The sequence below is a fragment of the Oncorhynchus mykiss genome, chromosome 4 (genome assembly GCF_013265735.2).
Source record: "Oncorhynchus mykiss isolate Arlee chromosome 4, USDA_OmykA_1.1, whole genome shotgun sequence".
Taxonomy (NCBI): Eukaryota; Metazoa; Chordata; class Actinopteri; order Salmoniformes; family Salmonidae; genus Oncorhynchus; species Oncorhynchus mykiss.
In genome coordinates this window covers 18298301-18307017 of record NC_048568.1, presented here as the reverse complement: position 1 = coordinate 18307017, position 8717 = coordinate 18298301, and positions in this window count along the sequence as shown.

The following is an 8717-nucleotide window of genomic DNA, read 5'->3' as shown; positions in this document are numbered from 1 at the left end:
GATGCCTATCGGTCACACAGACAGGCAGCCAGGGGTTGGGGAGACTTTAGATTGGGAAAAGGATGACAGGGCTCTTTTCAGAATAATGAACCAATTAGTTCTCTTGTCTTTGAAAGTGGGAGGAAAAAACACTGTTGCCGGGCCGGACAAAGAAGTGACATTTCCCTCAGCAATTAAATCATTTGCTGCCAGTAAGGGGCTAAATGTCGTTGTTTTTCATCACAACCCTGTATTTTTGTCTTCGCTCCCTGTTTGCTGTGTTCGCATTGTAGAAATGGCAGTGCATCCCATCCCTATCACCCCCAAGTCAGCTAGCCAGCAGTACATCCATCTGATGCCACTGCAGACTGTTTGTCACGGTCTTGTAATTTATTCATAGCTGCAACTGCAAGAAAAAGGATCAATACATTCTGACAGAGAAATGAGTTAGTGGCAGGGCATGCGATGCATCCATCTTTGGATTAGAGAGAATAAACAGTGGAAACAGTCCTGGAAGTGATATTGAGGTTGAAGAGGCCATGCCAGGAAGCTGCTTTATTTTGGCCCCCTAAAGTGGAGTGAGAAGATTTAACCTGTTCTCTGCTGATGTGTTTTATGCCAAAGAAATAACTCTGACATTGGTGACCAATGTGTTAGTTGCTCCATACACCCACAAGACAAACCATAGAACCCAAGTGAAATTATTTTCAAATGTTCCATGGAGGAAATGTGTGTGTGTGTGTGTGTGTGTGTTAACATACAGAGAGAGAAGCTACATTAACATGTAGGTTTAGAGTGCAGGCAGACAGTGACATTATAACAGAATGAACCACCAAAACACGTTTAACTGCACCCAAACTGTCACTCTGAAGCAACAAGATAAGAAATCATATTTATTCGATGTGTACCTGCTTATGAAATCAAGCTATGTTCACTGAGGCCTGGGGGCTGGTAAACTTGTTGAATTAGACTGTAAATTAATTTATTTGTGAAACGTAACAAATATCCTCTCATATCCCCTACATGCTTCTATACATTTCCTGTCCTCCACATGAGAAACTCATATGAAAGTATATGTATGTATGATCTACTGCATCGGAAAAATAAAGCAAGGAGGTTGGTGCATCCGTATGCCTACAGACAATTTACATCTTGCAGTTTATTCATTTGGCCCTAAATATCCTATAAAAAGGAAAGATATGGAAATGACCTCCCTTGCGATTGCTAACATGACAAATAGTTTGAAAATATCTGAATTGGAACATAAATTGTATTTTTTATTTTATTTCACCTTTATTTAACCAGGTAGGCAAGTTGAGAACAAGTTCTCATTTACAATTGTGACCTGGCCAAGATAAAGCAAAGCAGTTCGACACATACAACAACACAGAGTTACACATGGAGTAAAACAAACATACAGTCAATACTACAGTAGAAAAATAAGTCTATATACGATGTGAGCAAATGAGGTGAGATAAGGGAGGTAAAGGCAAAAAAGGCCATGGTGGCGAAGTATATACAATATAGCAAGTAAAACACTGGAATGGTAGATTTGCAGTGGAAGAATGTGCAAAGTAGAGATATAAATAATGGGGTGCAAAGGAGAAAAATAAATAAATACAGTAGGGGGAGAGGTAGTTGTTTGGGCTAAATTGTAGATGGGCTATGTACATGTGCAGTAATCTGTGAGCTGCTCTGACAGCTGGTGCTTAAAGCTATTGAGGGAGATAAGTGTTTCCAGTTTCAGAGATTGTTGTAGTTCGTTCCAGTCATTGGCGGCAGAGAACTGGGAGGAGAGGCGACCAAATGAAGAATTGGATTTGGGGGTGACCAGAGAGATATACCTGCTGGAGTGCGTGCTACAGGTGGGTGCTACTATGGTGACCAGCAAGCTGAGATAAGGGGGGGACTTTACCTAGCAGGGTCTTGTAGATGACCTGGAGTCAATGGGTTTGGTGACGAGTATGAAGCGAGGGCCAGCCAACGAGAGCGTACAGGTCGCAGTGGTGGGTAGTATATGGGGCTTTGGTGACAAAACGGATGGCACTGTGATAGACTGCATCCAATTTATTGAGTAGGGTATTGGAGGCTATTTTGTAAATGACATCGCCAAAGTCGAGGATCGGTAGGATGGTCAGTTTTACGAGGGTATGTTTGGCAGCATGAGTGAAGGATGCTTTGTTGCGAAATAGGAAGCCAATTCTAGATTTAACTTTGGATTGGAGATGTTTGATGTGAGTCTGGAAGAAGAGTTTACAGTCTAACCAGACACCTAGGTATTTGTAGTTGTCCACATATGCTAAGTCAGAACCGTCCAGAGTTGCTGGACGGGCGGACAGGTGCAGGCAGTGATCGATTGAAGAGCATGCATTTAGTTTTACTTGTATTTAAGAGCAATTGGAGGCCACGGAAGGAGAGTTGTATGGCATTGAAGCTCGTCTGGAGGGTTGTTAACACAGTGTCCAGAGAAGGGCCAGAACAGTACAGAATGGTGTCGTCTGCGTAGAGGTGGATCAGAGACTCACCAGCAGCAAGAGTGACATCATTGATGTATACAGAGAAGAGAGTCTGCCCAAGAATTGAACCCTGTGGCACCCCCATAGAGATTGCCAGAGGCCCGGACAACAGGCCCTCCGATTTGACACACTGAACTCTATCAGAGAAGTAGTTGGTGAACCAGACGAAGCAATCATTTGAGAAACCAAGGCTATCGAGTATGCCGATGAGGATGTGGTGATTGACAGAGTCGAAAGTCTTGGCCAGGTCAATGAATAAGGCTGCACAGTATTGTTTCTTATCGATAGACGTTAAGATATTGTTTAGGACCATGAGCGTGGCTGAGGTGCACCCATGACCAGCTCTGAAACCAGATTGCATAGCGGAGAAGGTGCGGTGGGATTAGAAATGGTCGGTAATCTGTTTGTTGACTTGGCTTTCGAAGACCTTAGATAGGCAGGGTAGGATAGATATAGGGCTGTAGCAGTTTGGGTCAAGAGTGTCCCACCCCTTTGAAGAGGGGGATGACCACAGCTGCTTTCCAATCTTTGGGAATCTCAGACGACACAAAAGAGAGGTTGAACAGGCTAGTAATAGGGGTTGCAACAATTTTGACAGATCATTTTAGAAAGAAAGGGTCCAGATTGTCTAGCCCGGCTGATTTGTAGGGGTCCAGATTTTGCAGCTCTTTCAGAACACCAGCTGACTGGATTTGGGAGAAGGAGAAATGGGGAAGGCTTGGGCGAGTTGCTGTGGGGGGTGCAGTACTGTTGACCGGGGTAGGGGTAGATAAATGCTTATTGAAATTCTCAATTATAGTGGATTTATCGGTGGCGTAGAAAAATGCTTATTGAAATTTTCAATTATTGTGGATTTATCGGTGGTGACAGAGATTCCTATCCTCAGTGCAGTGGGCAGCTAGGAGGAGGTGTTCTTATTCTCCATGGACTTTACAGTGTCCCAGAACTTTTTTGAGTTTGTGTTGCAGGATGCAAATTTCTGCTTGAAAAAGCTAGCCTTGGCTTTTCTAACTGCCTGTGCATATTGGTTTCTAGCTTCCCTGAAAAGTTGCATATCACGGGGGCTGTTCAATGCTGATGCAGATCGCCATAGGATGTTTTTGTGTTGGTTAAGGATAGTCAGGTCAATGAATAAAGGAAAATTATGTCTGGCGTCTGTATCTATGACATCCTTTCTGGGTTTCATCCCATTAATTGTTAGATTTAAGCTAGGTTGAGATAAAGCTTGAAGAATGGAAATCTTGAATCCTTAGTTCTTAAATCCGTTACATCCGTTAATTATATACTGTATACCCCATTGACTCTTGAAGAATATACAATACCTCAAGAGCTTAGTTCAACTCGTACCCCATCAGAACCCCCCCCCCCCCCCCCCCCCCCCCCACACACAAAAAAAGCTGGTTTAACTTCAATGTTTGTACGTCATTTCAACAAAAACTTAAAAAGTGATGTTGAATCAAAGTGGAATACTGTTTGGATTTGCAAAAAGTCATCAACGTAAGGGGATTTCTTTTTTTCACTCAACATCTAATCTAAATCCAATGGCAGGGGGACATTTTTGGTTGATTTCACGTTGTAATGTTGAATTCACGTTTGTAACTCAACCAAATGTAAATCAAAACTAAACATTGAAATTACATCTGTGCCCAGTGGGAATGTAAATGTAAACAAACACTGTATAGTCTCAAAATATGGTTAAAACTACAATTTTGATATCATGAATGGCCAGTCCTTGCATTCATAGCTTTTTCTGTGAATTTGAGTGGTTACATTTCTCTAGGCCCATTCCTCAGCTTTTTAACAAAACTGGGTCACCTCTTTGCTATTGTTTCAATTAAGGACTCTAGCTTTAAGGTGCCATACTTAATTTTGACTGACATGAATGATTATTAAACCATTTTTAAAGTAAAACCCATAAAATCTTTGGAAAGTATTTGGCAGTAGGGCAGAAAAGCTACATTAACTTGTTCCTTGTTCCGATGTTTATTAGGATTCTTGAAATTCTTATTGGATTCCTGCTGCAAGGCTGCTTGGCGATTGAATTTCTGTGGGGAGCAAATCAAGTTCCTCCAGGAGACATTCGGGATGGCCTCCATATCCTCATAAGACATTGGTTCGATGGGTTCTCTGTGATTAACGTGGCGTAATTTGCAAGTCATCCATGCATTCAGTCAAACCTTCTCTCCAGGTGAGAGGAAAGGAGAGGGGGAAAGAATGTATGATTGAAGGAAGCAATCAAACAAGACATTGGTACTTTTATTAGCATAGAGTACACCAAGAAGCAGTCTGCACACTAACTCCAGATTAAAGAGCACAGCCTGTTATTGAATATGCCCATTTGTCAAGACAAACGAGGTACACAGCTCTGGGTCTGATGGGCATGCTTCTAGCAAGGCCAAACTACCATGTCGTTTATTACCGGGGTGAGGAAAACTAGTTCTCTCAAAACACAGGCAAGGGCAATTTATTTGCCTGACATCAATGGACCTTTGGCAGATAATTTATCTTTGGTGTATTCAAACTGATTGTGTGAGAGCATCTACAGGTGGCTTGTTGGAGAAAGGGTTTCAGGACAGAGCTGCCTTGGCTCATTGGGTTGTTGTAATTTATAGTTGCAAAGCATTGCAAAAGTTCTGATAGAGAAATCTTCCATTTTCATTGGCTTGGCATGTACTGTCTATATAAAGAAAAAAGGAATGCCTCTGGTAAAGATGCTGTATATATTTGGCAAAATCTTATAAAAGTCTATTTAATAAAATAATGGCTCTACAACCTGTTACAAAGCTGAGCAACATGGACATAGTCTTTTTGGGGCTTATTTTTAAAGGATGTATAGATATTCCTCTATCAAGTGTTATCATCGATCTTTCCCATCATATGCATGTTTGGCTATAATTTTTTCGGCAACTTGAATGCCTAATATGAATGAATGCCTAATATGGATATCTCCTCAATTACTCTTGTTTCCAAACTAATTTTAAATGTATGAATATGCCATTCATATGGCATTGCATAAACATTTTACAGCGGTTGGTCAGTGAAGCACATCATATGCAATACCTTTTGCACATGAAGTTCAAGGGGGAAAGGAGGGATTGAAAAATGTATGGTGGCAGGGAGATACGTAAAGTGTTGGAGGTAATTGGTGCTCTGATATGGGTGCTTCATTTTCTAATTATTTTACAGTTAGTATATCAGGTCTGGTCCTTAGTGGCAAATATCTTTATGGAGATGTTTAGAAAATGCTATATCTTGTTGAATGATGATACAAAAATAGTCTGAATAGTCATAGTTCTCAAATGATATGTTTGCATCCAGTTTCTGTCTTGAGTTTTTGAGTGTTCTTGTGTTTGGGAGAAATAAAATTTCATTCCCATCAGCTTCTTGACAGCATTGACAGATTCTGTCAGTCTGAGACATGATCTTCTCCCAGTACCTCTTGTTATTGAAAATTAAACTTTGGAATCATCTCTTGTCTGATGTGAAAGAGATACTGCCTTCACAGGGCATACAAATCAAGCTTCAAGACCTGTCATACATGGGATATAGCACTTAATGTCCCTGTCAAGAGTGGGCATGCTAATGAGAATGGGTGAGTTTAATTCAAGCTGAGCTGTCAGAATGAAGATAAATATTCACGACTGGTGAAGAGGGATTGCACACTAGAGAAAGCGAGAGAGAGCGAGTGAGCGAGTGAGTGAGTGAGCGAGTAAGTGAACGAGTGAGCGAGTGAGCGAGTGAGCGAGTGAGTGAGTGAGAGAGAGTTGTACTTTATTGAATACAAAACATGGATTATATTCTCCTGCTCACATCACCTTAGTGAACGGACTGTAATAATACCAGTATAATCTTACATATCCTGTTGGAAATTCCTGTGATCATCCTACTGGAGCTCTGAGGGGATATGTGAGATCAAGATCTCTCATTTCTGTTAATTACGTAATCCCTTTGACGGAGTGTCTAGTTAAAATTAAATTAAGAAAACACAAGATGTGGTGGTCATCTGTTTTAGGTCAAGTGTCCAAATGTTTTACTTGGATTCATGCTGTGAATAAAACCAATTGAAGTCTGAATTCTTAAGTCTTTATTTTCAGGGCTTTTCATGAGTAAAACTGAATTGTTACGCTGCTCTATGTTCGCTACATACGTCAGTCTGAGACTGCCATCGTTGAAGTCGTTTGGGGACGTCAAAACAAGGGCTGTTGTACAAAACAAAGTTGTACCATTCAGAGTATCTAAGCCAGTGACACATTTTCAAAACGCTGCTTTACCCACGTGTTCTGGCTCTGGCCCTACCCATCAGTTTCTGGGACTAATCAAAACTGTTAGAATGTGTTTGCGCTCTAGAAATCATCAGGGAGTAATTTAGATCCAGACTCATTGCGGAGAAGAAACTAACGTCCGTGGGCATGGTGTAGAGTTAGGCCGGAGCAAGGAGTCTGGGTAGCCAGGCAAGAGTATGAGAGCATTTCCACTGATAAGTGTCCATATCAAGCAGTGACCACACACAGAGAAGTGATTGAACCATTTGAAACTGGGTTTCAACCAACATTTACTATAGTGCAGCACATTCAAGTCAGGATTCAATTGTAAGAAGACATCTCCACAGGTAAAAACAGCCTGACTCTAACTACCTTGTTGATGTCCCGACAGTCCTCTGCATAAATATAAAGTGTCACAGCACAAAACATTGGGAGTCCACCCCAACACAAAGCACTTTCCATCCTCCAGTTATGATATGAGGGGCTATGCTAGCATCAGCAGCTCTCGCTGTAAAACAAAATGCCTTTGTTATGAAAAATATGATCCATTCTCAGAATGTAAGATTTTCCCTGGCTTTTAAAACATGAAGAATGAATAGTTAGCTCTATCTTTGGTTCACTGCTTCACCCTTATTTTCCTCTCAAAATGTCTTCATTCAACAGCATCCAGATGACAATGTTTGGTATATGCAGCCACTATTAGCCTCATAGAGTAAATATAACAATTATATTTATGTTAAGTTCAAGTTTGTCCTTCCACTATTTTGTCAGAGCGCTGTCAGATGTTTGCAGGGGAGAAACGGCTATTGGTTCATCCGTAATAAATACAGTCCTACAATATGTATAAAGAAAATGTCTAAATATGTTTTTCTGAGTGGTCACAAGCCTCCATTATATCTCAATTTCAGGAAATCCTGTCTGAGGCTCCCTGCTGAGAGTACATGCAGTTTAACCAGGTGTTTGTAGCTGGTCTGGGAGTGGGCCCCACAGAGCTGTGGCCATGTACAGGCTCTCCCAGTGAGTGTGAGAGAGGGGTGTCTAGATCACGGGTGTTGGCCAGGGGTACCGCTGGCTTCTTTGCTGGCCCTGGTGCTTTTCACTGGGATGGAGAGAGACGCATGCTGTGGCCTTGTCTGGAGGGGCCAGATGGTCTGGCTTCAGATTTCATCTTCCAATGCTCCTGGCCAACCATACATACTTGTAGTGTGCAAAGAGCTGCATGGTAGGCTGCATGGTTTTCATAATTCAAATTGACAACCAGCATTGAAACTAAATATCTACAGTATATCTTCATTCCACACATGGAATTATTTTTTTTTGCGTTTTGTGTAACTTATTATTTAACTTATTGTGTACATAATGTTGCTGCTACCGTCTCTTATGGCCGAAAATAACTTCTGGACATCAGAAAAGTGATTACTCACCACAGACTGGAAGAAATTTAACGAGTCCGATGAGAAGGATATCCTGCTTTCACTGGAACAGGCCCAAATCCATGCCTTTTGCATGAAGAAAATATGCCGGAAAAGGGGACGAAGATCGGCGATCCTTCTGAAAAGCCGGAGGAGAGCGAGTAAACTCCCAATACCTTCCATTATCCTTGCTAATGTTCAATTGTTACAAAATAAAATTGATGACCTACTATTAAGATTATCATACCAACGGGACATTAAAAACTGTAACATTTTATTTTTCACCGAGACGTGGCTTAACGAAGAAACGGACATTATAGAGCTGACGGGATTTTCCTTGCACCGGCAGAACAGAGACGTTACCTCTGGTAAGAAGAGGGGTGGGGGTGTGAGTATTTTTTGTCAATAACAACTGGTGCGCAATGTCTAATATTAAAGAAGTCTTGAGGTATTGCTCGCCTGAGGTAGAGGACCTTATGATAAGATGTCGACCACACTATCTACCAAGAGAGTTCTCATCTGTATTATTCGTTGCCATCTATTTACCA